Source organism: Poecilia latipinna, unplaced genomic scaffold, assembly GCF_001443285.1.
Source record: "Poecilia latipinna isolate Pla-1442-1.1 unplaced genomic scaffold, P_latipinna-1.0 Scaffold528, whole genome shotgun sequence".
In the NCBI taxonomy this organism is placed as follows: Eukaryota; Metazoa; Chordata; class Actinopteri; order Cyprinodontiformes; family Poeciliidae; genus Poecilia; species Poecilia latipinna.
In genome coordinates, this window is record NW_015113144.1 from 16,289 (window position 1) to 29,233 (window position 12,945).

General features: G+C 38.2%; 1 long non-coding RNA gene across 1 annotated transcript; it reads right to left on the minus strand.

Annotated features, from left to right (window-relative positions):
- Positions 1–445: 445 nt before the first annotated feature.
- On the minus strand, positions 446–6,426 carry LOC106952598 (uncharacterized). The gene is made up of 3 exons (XR_001426020.1): positions 6,207–6,426; positions 2,598–2,681; positions 446–2,260 (listed from the first exon to the last, which is right to left on the minus strand). It is a non-coding gene; the product is annotated as an uncharacterized LOC106952598 (long non-coding RNA).
- Positions 6,427–12,945: the final 6,519 nt, after the last annotated feature.

Sequence of the window (12,945 nt, forward strand, 5' to 3'; positions counted from 1 at the left end):
ACGGGAATAATAGTTATTTGCCTCACCAGACCTTTGCTTTTAATGGTGGAATTTGTGATAGACTCAATAAAATCCAATCCTGTGCTTCTCTCTCTGCCTCTGGTGCAGGGACAGGTTTAGGCAGAACAACAGACCAGTAACACCAGTAACACGTTGGGCGTTATGGTCGGGATCTGGCTCCACATCTCGTTTTTCAATTCAAAACTCTGGCAGAGAGCTGAGATTCTTCCTCTCTGTCATCTCCAGAAAGCAGTAAAAAGAGCGAGGGTTTGTCATAAAAGCTTTAGTGGTTTCATCATCGCACACAAATGTAATAAATTCAAATGAAGCAGCAGTTACACACATGTAACATTGCACGTAGCACAACAAATTTTGCTGGATGATAAAATGTGCCAGACGTTATTGTGATAAATGACATTTATTGTTGTTTTGAGACCATTTTCAAGTAAGAATAATAATGCAGGGAATGCACTTTACAGATCCATAAGCTTTAAATTGTGATCAACATTTACCACCTGAACTGGAAGACATTTTAAATATCCAAAAATAAATAAACAAAACAGAAACACATGAAATGGACACTGAAGCGTCTGTAAACAAAACTGTCCTTCAAAATAAGGGCCAGTTGAGACCAGACTTGATGCTTTTATCACCTGGTTTTTGGTAATAAAAAGACAAAAAAACAATAAATTACACAAGTGAAAATGATCGAGTTTGTTTTAACTTATCATGTGATTAATTGATTTATTGATTAGTGTGACAGGCCTATGTGTCTTACAAGTAAGAAAGGCATTGCATCTTTGTTCAAATTTTATATACAGATTTTATCACGTTAAATTCAATTCTGGTTTCTTCTTCAGAAGTTCAATATAAAGGTGGGTTGTGATTCAACACAAATTCCTTAACAACGATCTTTTGTGGCTTAAACGAACACACACAAAAAATTTGAATTAATTGCTTTAACTCACTAATTATTTTTGGCAAGCTAACCTCCTGGCAAAGCAGCAACCGTCATGCAGCTTCGTCTTTCTTCGGGTTACAAGCTTCGCACCAATCACAATTTTCTTTTTTACGAAAATCCGACCCTTTTTACCAGTTTTGTCCCTCCTACCCCCATCCTCTCTCCCTCCTAATTTCCTCTGACAAAAGGCATTTCATAATATATTCCCCTGGGTCTGTGTTGTGCTGTTAGTGTGCATTGTGGTGTACAGTACATCAAACCTGCCAGGCCTTTGAAATAGCTGTCACAAAGATAAGGTTGCTGTTATTGAAGCCATTATGAGATTAAAGCTCTGAATAGCCGCAGGGCCTCCTTCAAAGAGAGAGAGAGAGAGAGAGAGAGAAGAAAAAAAGAGAAAGAGAAACAGAGAGAGAGATCATGCTTTGAACAGGCAAGGATCCAGCATGTGCAATCTGATAGATTCTCTGCCATTTATGTTCTGTGTCTGTTTGATCGATTTTTAAAAAAAAAAATGTATTGTTACGTAAACATATCGACTTATTCAGGTTTGGATTTGACTCATGGCTCAAAGTGGGAGACTGATAAAGAGCTGAGGTTTGATCCATTATTGTGAAAATGAAAATGATGTGAATATGTGCAACAAGGCCTTACACACTGTTAATCTGCGCCAGCTTCATGTTCCAGCACCACGCGCTGTTAGCAGGCCTTCTGCAGCGCTGCTTCAAGCAACGATCCATGAGGCCGATGAACCGATCTGCGTGTCATTGAGTGAAATAAGCATTTGAAAAAAATCAACACTAAATCTAGGATTTCAGATTCCTGAACCCACGTGGCATACGGAAAACAACCAGTCAATAAATTACAGAAACTCTTGACTTTTACTTGTAATGAATTTGAAGCAGAGTATGTTTTTCCCCTGTACGTCTGAAATGAGCAACAAGACAATTAGCAAGCGGCTCGCTAAGAGGTAAACACTGTTGGCGTGTTTGACCAGAAAGAAGACAGGAGCTTGTTAATGATCCAAAGGCAGTTGGGACTGTGACAACCATGACAACACTGGCAACACGCAACGCTGTGATGGATGCAATTAATGCTGTTATAAGAGACGCAGGCACAGACCTGCCTGAAGCTGGCCTGTAAACATCTGAGTACTTCAGGGTGGTTCTCTGATGACTTTATAGCTCCTGAAGACCAATGAACCGGTCCGTGTGGCATAAACTGTTCTTCCCGCAGCCACAAGATGAATCATGGTGAAGACTCCAGCGTGACAATCCCACACACATGCCTCAAAACGTAACCCTGAGGCAGCAAAGGAGAGTAAGATTAATTTAATGAAGTTACATCCATCCAAGAGGAATCCACGGAGAGACATGAAGTCTTGAGTTAACAAGTGGCAGTGAAAAATCTTGGAGAATTTAGAGATTTTTTTTTGTTTAGCCAAGTAGACTACAAAATGTGTCCTTGCTGACCGTGAAGAGTCCTACTGCTGTGGCTGTCAACAAAGAGTTCAAATACCGTATTTCACCCAGTGACAAAAAAACAAAACAAAAACAATGTTCAAACTTTTAGACAAACTTTCTAGAAAAAGGAAACTAAAATAAACACAAATTTGCATTGTGAGTGAGCTAAATCTTACATTTCCAGGGGGTCAAAAACCGATTCTTGTTCTTTGTTCCCGATAAAGTGATGGGAGTTTTGGAGGGAAATGGGTCTGGCGGGGCTGTGAAAACAAGAGGAGGTAGACAGAGTGTGTATTCAGGTCGAGTAAGGACAATTGTGTCAGAATTATGTACAAACCAGACACCATTTTTGATCAATTGCATTTTTCTTTGACAGATGTAATTTGCTTGAGGAAAGCAGTATGATGTTTAAAAACAGAGAAATGTGGTTACAATCTGGGTCGATGCACAGCAAAGAACTGAAACGTGTCAAATTTGACAGAAATGTAGATTTTTATGCCTCGTTGTCAAATAGAGAGCAACAGGTCTTATTCCAGCTTAGCGAATCTCAGTCAAAGGTTTAGAAACTTTATGGATGAGTCAAACATCTTCGACACTATTTGAGAAGCTAGAAAAGTAAGAGAAGTTACCTTTGATAAATCACATCCACATGTAGATGACACTCAACATTTCTCCTCTTTTGGAAACGTCCTCCTTATTCTCGCAGATTATTTTGGTTGGGTGATCATTTTCAAATTACTTTAGTCATTAGGCATGTCCTACATAGTACCGGGAAGATTTAATGATTTTAATATCTTGACTAATGGTTTTCTATTTATCATATCAAGCAGCTGTTGACAGAGAACCTAAGTGTCATAGAAGAGGTTGTGTTGCAGAACCAGGATGTGTCTGCACAGCATTTTTACCTGTCGCTAAAATTAGTATCCCCCTTGTTTCAGCCTCTGTTGTTTCAAACATACTTCAGGTTATAAAAGAAAAGTTACAAAATAAAAATCCAGATTATATGAGTGATATAATAAAAATTAAAAAAAAAATTAAAAAAATCAGCACCTGCAAACTGCTCTTTCTTTGATAAGGAATTGTGTTGGTAATCCAGTTGTCTGGGTTATGAGGAGTAAACTTGGCATTTTAAGCCAGCAAACACAGCAGAAAGATACAAGATCAATGTAAACCTAATTTCACACGAGATAAATAGATGAGAGTAACTGCATACCACTTTAAACGCCTGTAATCTTAAACCCGCTTTGTTGGAGCACACAAGTCGAAGACGTATCCGTCATCACGAGAAAGCCGTGCAGCCGCTCAGCGAACAAGACCGTCGCTTTGCGTATTTAACCCTCTTAATTTGTTTGTTTTTCTCAAGAAAGCCGGCATTTATAGTCTTAATTAATCATTATGTACGCTTAATGGCGCAGTTTTCTGGAAAGCGACGTACTGACAGACTAATTCCTAAATGTCTCACGGAAACCCGAAGGTGGTCTCTGGATGTTTGGCGCAGGGCTTAGCTCCAGCGCATTCATCTTTGGGCTTTTCAAGTCAGGCTGACAAGTTTTCTCCCCCTCTCTAATTTGTCATCGTATGCGCCTCGCCGCCCGCCCCCGCTCTCCTGTCACATTTTGGAGAGCTAATGGGGTCCGCTGCAGATAACCGCTGTTTGCCTGCCTCAAACCTTTGTTTCAACAAGCCGGATAGCACAAAACAAACCAAAGTGAAAATGACTACATGTGCACAACACTAACTCACTGCAGGTAAACAATCACTAAAAAAAGATTACAATCATGCATGACTTTTACCTAAATTCACTCAGATAGTAAATGTGTGAATTGTGATGGAAACTAAACTATTTGTATCCTGGGAGCTAGATTTAACTTCTGTTCTCATCACGAATCTTTAAAGACATAACTAAACAGGAAAATGATTGTGGACTAAGAAAAATTCACACATCAAGAGGAAGTGAGTAAAGAGGAAAATAAAATCAATAGTATAAACTAGATATTCCTTTACATTTTTTTTGTATTTTGATCCAGGTATGTACACGCCAGTGACATTTCGACTGAAACCGAGGAGAAGTCAGGTGAATCTGCCATCTTAGTTAACCATTTATGTCCCGGCTGTTGAATGAAATTCCTCTGTTCTCACTGTTTTGATACAAAACATTTTTACACAGATGTCCAAAGTAGACAAGCATATTATAAAATGTAGCAAAACAATACAACTAAAACAATTTCACTGAAGAATCCGGTAAAGTAGTCGTGGAAACGTAACTCTTCCAACCAGGATCGTACGAGGAGTTGAACTTACTGTTCAGATTAAAACCAGATAAATATATTAGAAAGGTAATGAGGAATATAAATATAAAAGGAACTGGCCATAACCTCAGGTGAGAATAATCAAACAAAGGATCAAAGAGAAACAGGAGCACAAGAGTAAATAATACAAAATAAAGGTGATTTCAAGGACAATCAACTGGTGGGTCTAAATATTTCCATGTGTAGTAGCTGAAACCCTTATTGTGAGACGATAGAGAAAATATATATATTTCATATTTTTAAATAAAGTTGCCCACCACGGACTGACAAACCATCTTAGCAATTTGTCTTATTTTGAATTTCGTTTCCTTTCCACTTAAATTTGTAAGATTTTTTCCCCAGTTCCCATATTTTATATTTATTTATTTTTCATTTTGTAAAAAGAAAAAAAACACCCATCATCTTTAAATTTCCTAACTTGTTTCTTGTAGGAACCTCCAACTCACCGTGGTTTCCCCCCCATCCCTCTCTTTCGTCTTCAGGAAAACAATTCTCAAACACGCCACGACTGCATAGGTAAGAAAAGCGTCGGCCTGTTCAGGGAAAGAGTTTCCTCCATTTTGCTTGGTTTCCCCAGTGAGCTCGTGCGTCTTATCTCCTCATCCACACAGAAGAAGTCAGAGGACCGGACAGCTCCTCACAGCTCTTATCTGACTCCGGCCTGTGGTATTTCCGTTAGAGAAAAGCATTATCTCAGGGTGAACCTCTGCACTGTCCAGCCTGTCCACCACAGATTAGTGGAAACAACATTTGGAGGAACGTCTCTTCCAGAAATGTCCCACGCGGCCACTGGTGTTTTCATTATTTTACCAAGGAAGTTCTGTCTCTTTATTTATTCTTTAATTCTTTTTGCCCTGCTTTACATACATTCTCTTCCCCCCCGTTGGTTAACCAGCTCTCCTTCGTAATGACAAAACAGAAGATGTAACTTATTTATTGCTGGGGCTTTTTGTATCTTGATGGGTATTATCAATCAATCAATTTTTTTGTACAGGACATTTCAGCAACGAGGCTTTTCAACACCACAAAAACACAAACATACAACACACAGTCAGCAGCTGAGGCTTAACATTTAGTCAAAAATGTCGATTAATGTGTCATTTATCATTTTTAAAAATCTACTGGGTATTTAGTCTTGATTTAAAGGAACTCAGTTTTCTGGAGGTTTGTTCCAGATTTGTGGTGCATAGAAGCTGAATGCCTTTTTAAGCCATTGCACCATTTAAAAAAAAAAATGAACAACAACAAAAAAAAAAGACAAAATCATCTGTCTGAACAAGGCATCTACCAGAGCATGAAATGACCCGACACCCATGAGGCTTTTTAAGACTGCATGTACCTGTCACCATGATGGAAGCTGATGATATAACAAAGTACCTGCTTTAACACGTCTAATTGTTTTGGCAACACGCATACTTCAAAAAAAAAAAAAAAAGCACAGGGAAGGCAGAGAGCGCCGTTCTGTCATCCACTTACTGACTGCGGCTCCGACTGGAACAAAAAGCCTCTCTGCTTTTAGATGACGGACGACGCAGGTTTTCTGCTTTACTTGGCGCTCGGTCAGCCGCGTTGCATTCAGTAGCAACAGGCTCAACACAAGGCTTCGTACCACTCAGCTCGTCTCCCACGCATGTGATGACGACATGTTGGTTGTGGTTTAACTCCTGGAATGGTTGTTTGCTGTTCTCAAGTCGTTGGGTTAAAATAAAATAAAAAAAATGTTCTAGTCTATTATACAATTATCTTGTCGTGGTAAATAAATCACTTTGAGTTGTTTTTCCTCCGTACGCGACAGAGATGATGTATCTTCCTAATGGTTCACAGAAGTATGTAAATGTCACGTTTATGCAAATGCTAATGATAATCACCTGAAAACCTTTTTTCCACTTTTAACATCACACACAAGACACACACACACACACACACACACACACACACAAATTAATTACAGCTTTATACTTGCTGGCGCCTAACTACAACAAAAACATGAGTCAGGAGGGGAAAGAAATGTTACAAATGAAAAATCATGTAGATTAACTGTGCACAAATACCATATCTTAAAGTCCTTCTCAATCTAATTTAGACACTTATGCTCCTTGGTTACACGCTTGCCATTAAATATAGTGAGTATAAATAACCATATATATTCTTAACCTGTGTTTGTAGATTTTTTTCTTTTTTTTGTGATTGATGAAGTTATTGATTATTTCAGGGTTGTTTTTTTTTTTTCCCAAACCAAAAAAGCCTAACATTTTTCAGCAGAGTGTGTGAACGGTTTCCATATCCAGTGTGTTCCTCCCTGACATAGCGAGTTAAATCTTAGACGTTTTACTCCAGCATGATCCCCAATGACTTGTGGTCTTTGCAGTTAAATGTAGGTTATCTATTGTACTTCTCTCAAACACACAAACAGCGAGAGCAATTCCTGCCGTCCTTATTCCAGAGCTTCTTGCTTCATTAAGAGACCACACATTTTGTTGGAAACTAGGTTGCTAGTAACAGTTAAGTTTTTTTTCCTCCCTTTTTTTATTTTGTTGTCTTAACGTTCTATTGGTTTGGCGCCGGCGGTTTGAAGATAACATCACCCAATGTAGGCCACATGAAGAGAAAAACCGCCAGCCAATTATACTATTACCACTGATGAAGCGCTGGGTTGCATGTTAGTTTTTTTTTTATACACCCACATACTTCCAGGGACGATGGTAAAAAACACACAACCTCACAGTGCAAATTAAATTTATATAGCGTTTGTCATGAAGTACGGGAAACAAATGATTCTGAGAAGCAAATATGACAGAACGTCCAATTATGATGCAATTAAATAACATGAAACAACAATCCTGCGCTACGTCTACGTCTCTGCTGTAATGCGCCTGGTCCAAATTCTATGTCATGGCTTTTTATTCATTTATTAAGTGAATTTAAGAGAAAATGCAAATATCTGTCCCATAACAACGAGTGCCAGGATATGAAACTATGTACCAGTAAAAACTGGACACTATAAATTTAGATTCTAAAACATTTTTAACTTTAGTTTATGTGTTTTATCTTCTGCCGAACTGGTTCAAGCAGAAACAAGCTTACTGGGTTGTGTGGGTTGGGATCTGGGTATCATTAGAACTATTTGTTTTATGAGTCAGACAGAGTCCAAGCAACTGGCAAAAAAAAAAAAAAAAAAAAGCGTACCTATTGTGCAATTTGATTAAATATTCTACTTTTAGGCTCTAAAATTTGAATTTCAGACCTGACACAAAGGAAATACCACACAGCCTGTTTGGATTGTAAACAGTTTATAAAACACAAAAATTATTACAATTTCATCATTTGCATAAGACTTTCTTTGCGACCACTACTAGACACGAACTGCTGCAGTGTGTTGATTGACAAGATGTCTGATTTGTGTGTGTGTGTGTGTGTGTGTGTGTGTGTGTGTTTGTTTAATGGACTCCTATATTACAGGAAAAACTCGATCTAAGGACAAATGTGGCACACACCGAATTGCACATTATATAAAAGAAGTGAATTTGTAGAACAAATAACATCCTGGATTATAAACCTTGACAATAATGGCTACCGGATTAAAAATAGAAGCAGCAGAATTAGTCATTGGGTAACACTGTTTGTCAGGTATCATGCTTTCTCTGTGCACAGGCAGCTTCCTTCTTTGTTGAGATCACACGAAGCTAAAGCCTCTTTTAAACCTCCAAAATCCTTTGTCCATTTTGTGACCGTGACGCCGTTCGTTGGTGTGCCAGGTTTCGAACCGCGATCTGCCCAGACAGAATGTTTCCCTACCTTCTTTTTACTCATGCATGCAGGGATTGGCCAACTAAAAACACACCAGATGAATTAAGAGACAATGGTTGAATAAATAAAGAAAGCCTTGAGGAATTAAGACAAATGTCATGGAACACATTCCTGCACCGGTTTTATGTAATGAGGTTCGACTTGACGGAGGCAAATCACATGTTCAAAACAAATAAATAGTATAAAAAAATGCCACCATTTCTTTTTTTGCACCTGTGTTGAAGGTTGTGACAAATCCAAAATGTTTACTTGCAGTAAACATACCTTTGTGCTGATTGTGTTTATTTGCAATAAACATGTCGACAAGCTCGATATAGGGAGCGCTGAGTCAACCCACGTTGGTGGAAAACGTGAGCCACAACAATCGTCAGGGATGTTACGACACATCACAGGACGAGGCGACGCGCATCGCTAAAGTTCTGAGGAGGGAAAAAGATTTTAGCAGCGGATCTGGAAAAATTAAGAATCATTATGTTTTTCTTTCAGAAATATTTTCAAGTTCACATATTGAAGAGCAAATGAGAAGTTGATTTCAGTTCATTTTATGCTGGTGACTGGTGGCCATGTTGGATTTTGAGGCTAGTTGTTACTTTCAGACTTGATTCAATTTAAACTTTATTCATCCAAAGTATTTAGAAAATGGAGCAGAAGTGGAATACACCGAGTAGCGAGACAGTAACTGAATATGTTATAATTAAGTGTTACAAAGACAGATATCTCAATTGAATATTGATTAAATTCATAGTAGACACATTTCGGTTAAATGTCAAAGAGAACAAGCCAGAGATTGGTAAAAAAAGGAACATTTTATTTATACATCCGTCAGTAACAGAGACCAAAGTTCAGGTTTATATAGATGACCGAATCTATCATAACTTAAAATAAAGACTGGAGCCGTATCAGATTCATTAAAAGATACTTTGTTAACTTAAAAACAATAACTACAAAAACATTTTATAACATTTTCCAATTGGATTTTCTCACTTTTTCTCCTCTTTTATACAAAATGCTCCGTCGGTAATGTAAATAATCAAATACGCGAGTGTTGAGCTAAAAGAAAAAAAAACAACACATTCTTCCAGCCGAGGCTTACAGGTGTGAGGTTTGCATCAGCCGGGCGTATCTTTGTCATCCTTCTACAGAGGAACAACAACTACCTTAATGTGCCTGGGGACCTTGGCTTTCCTTCGCCACCTGTTATTCTTATTAACTTCTGTTGAAAGCTGGTCACTTGTTATAATGTACTTTGGACGAGATCCAGATTAAATGCTGTGTGAGAATGTCTTCAGATGTGCCTGAGTACAGCGGTGTTTGTAGACCGGACTAAAATAACAGGAACTGGATTACCTGCTAAGGTTGGCTTGCATTCGTGTGAGGGATGCAAACTGCTAATATGCTTTTGCAATAGAGCTAACTTTTTGAGAGTGTTTAGGGCTTCACTTAAATAAACAAGTGAAGCAAAACAGAAGGCAGAAGCAGTAGTTGAAATCATTTCTCACAGCTTAAAACACATACTGCACATCAGCTTTTTTTGTTTTTTGTTTTTTGGTTGCATTTATGTGTTTTTGCATGAAGCTCGAACCAAATAATTCATTTTGACTTTTCAGGTACAACAACGCAATGTATGTGCAACATTTGAACTCGAGGTTTTACCGTAAGACATTGCAGGAAAGATTAGAAGAAGACACACCACATGGTGTATGACGGTGGCACCTACTCCATCATCACCATCATCATCATCATCATCGTCGTTTGTCATCGTCATCAACCTCTGGATGACGACTGAACCAGCCTGAAGGTCATTCTGTCAAAGAGTGTTGCATTTCTCAAGTTGTTGGATGGCTTCCCAACTTTCACTATGTTTCATCAGATTCTGGTTTCTCAATCACACATTTCAAGCAATATTTTGACATGTATCAACATGCGTCTTAAGAAATAGCTTCCTAATCTGAATGCTTTCTTAAACCTTGCATGTTTTAAAGATCATCTGCAGGATGAACGGTTGTTTTTTTATAGCTCAAGTTAAAGCCGTGGTTTAGGCCCTCTTCAATGTCTTGGTCTCGGTAGAGAATTTTGTGTGTGTTTGTGAAAAGACAAAAAAAAGAAAAACCAACAAAAACTCGTCAGATTTCTGATGGCTTGTGTCACATGTTTCGTGAGAGGGGTAGTTCAGTTTGATCACTCCTTACTGAGTAAAGCAGCAAGCCCTTTTTAAGAGGAAATTTGTTCGACAGAAATAGTTGCTGACATCAGTCGCAGTTGGCATGCAGAATTTTGACACATGAGTCACTGAGCACCAGGTTGCCCAAGGTCTATGTTCTCGTTGGTCCGTATGCGCTCTTTTATTATTTATTTACTCATGTGATGGCTTTGTAACGAAATCCTCGGACTGGAGCAAACATACAACATACGTGCCTTTTCGACAAGTGCTGCTTGTGTGCTTTAGGTTGTGGAAAACTCTTTCAGTGTCTGGAGATAATCCTGGCCTCTGTGGCCACAACCACACACACAAAGATTTGCTCAGCCCTGCTTCAAACTGGAGAAATTCAGCACCGACAATAACAACAGCCTCAGAAATGATAACTTGTACTTTTTGCGGGAAGTTTTCCGTCGAGCAAAGGTACTGACCTGACTTTGTTTTGTCAGCGCATGGCCTCTCGGTGACTTTTTATCTCGGCTACACCCTTTCTAAACTCTCAGACCCTCTCACCTGTCACTCCGTGACAGTAAGATACAGCTCTCTTTGGATGAAGTAACCTCTCCAACCTCTTTACTTTTGACACTTTGTATTCTCTATCAATGTAACCAAAGCCCTTATGAATAACCCTCCACTTCCTCAATCCCCCTCCCTCCCTTCCACCAACATCTCTTCTTCATGTTTCTCTCTCATCGCTCTCACTCTGTCATGCACTTCTCTCTCTCCGTGGCATTGTTGTCGCTTCTTATGCTGTATTTTCAACATCAAAGAAATGACCTCTGGATGTTTCGCTCATCAGAAGTTCACGAACGCTGCTTATTGACACGGCAGAAATATTGTGTAGCCTTGACAAAACGAGGGTCAAATCCCAGCTGAAAGATTGTGTGCAGAGTTTTATCCCTGGCCAACTTGTGAAATACATAGACCTCCTTTCATTCAAGATAAACCGGTAGGTCCGAGTTATTTTTGTTTCCCAAAGAAATTAGAAAAATTTACAGTTTGGTGGGAAGATATGAAAGCGCTAACGACTAAGCAGACATGTTCTCGTCAGGTTTTCATTTTTTATTGCTTTTGAAGGTGAGAATACCGTTGTTTTTATTTAGTTGTTTCAGCATAGATACAGTGTATACAATTTAGAATTATAATTTAAGATTTAAAGGACTTTGTGAGTTCACTTTGTAAAAGTACAAAGAACAACCTTCGTTGTTGGATAGTTGTGTCATCGTCGTTACAATTTGATACTGCAAGTTTAACACATTTTCTGTGTTTGAGCTTGTTTTTTTTTCACAAATACATCTCAGAAAATAATAACTAATAAATAGCTGTTGGTGTTATGGGTAATTATTAAACTTGTTACCAAATTCCATCGTATTGTTATTAGTGGTGGCAGTGTTCTTAGCCCAAATCACATTCTGTTTAAGGCCCTATCACATTTTGAGTCAGCCCTCTGCACAATAGACACATCCCTTAGGTTTTAATACATTTCTTTGCTAGGCTGTTGAGAAGTACTTTGCATTCCATTTCTGTTTAAATAACAAAACCATGTATTTTTGCTCTCACAAATGATGTTAAATTCACACACTTTTCTGGTAAAGACGAGAATTATTTACTTTTAAATTCTAGAAATGTTTTCATATACCTGATGTTTCTAGGAATTAAAAAAAGGTGAGTTAACTATGTGAATCTTGGCATGCTTCATTCAGTACTGTGGTTACTCATCTTTTCTGGAGTCGATGTCTCATCAAACTTGCCTACCTGAAAAAAAAAATTTGATCTACATGTTGCAAATAAACTAGAACATATACCATTGAGATCCAAGAAACAGACAGTTGTGAAATCAATAAAAGGTTTTTACCTTAACCTGGTGATTCAGTAGCTTGTACGAATTCATAAACTGCTTCCAGAAAATAAGTTGTTAGAGTTCTGTAAAATTATTTTATGGATATGGATATTTTTATCTCCATATCCATAAAAATTGCTGTTGCAGTGGTGCGAGCCAGAAATTGATTTGCTGTGCTATAATCAATGCATGGTACAAAAAATAAAGTAAAAAAATATTCAGAAGTGACCTGGTTGGTTTATGTTAACCCACTCTTTTTGTCTTTTAGATTTTAGGGCATTTTAGATTTTAGAAATCAAAATATATTTACTTTGCTCTTGTCAAAAGAATCGGCCGCTGTCTCATATTGTACTCAATGTACGTTGACGTCT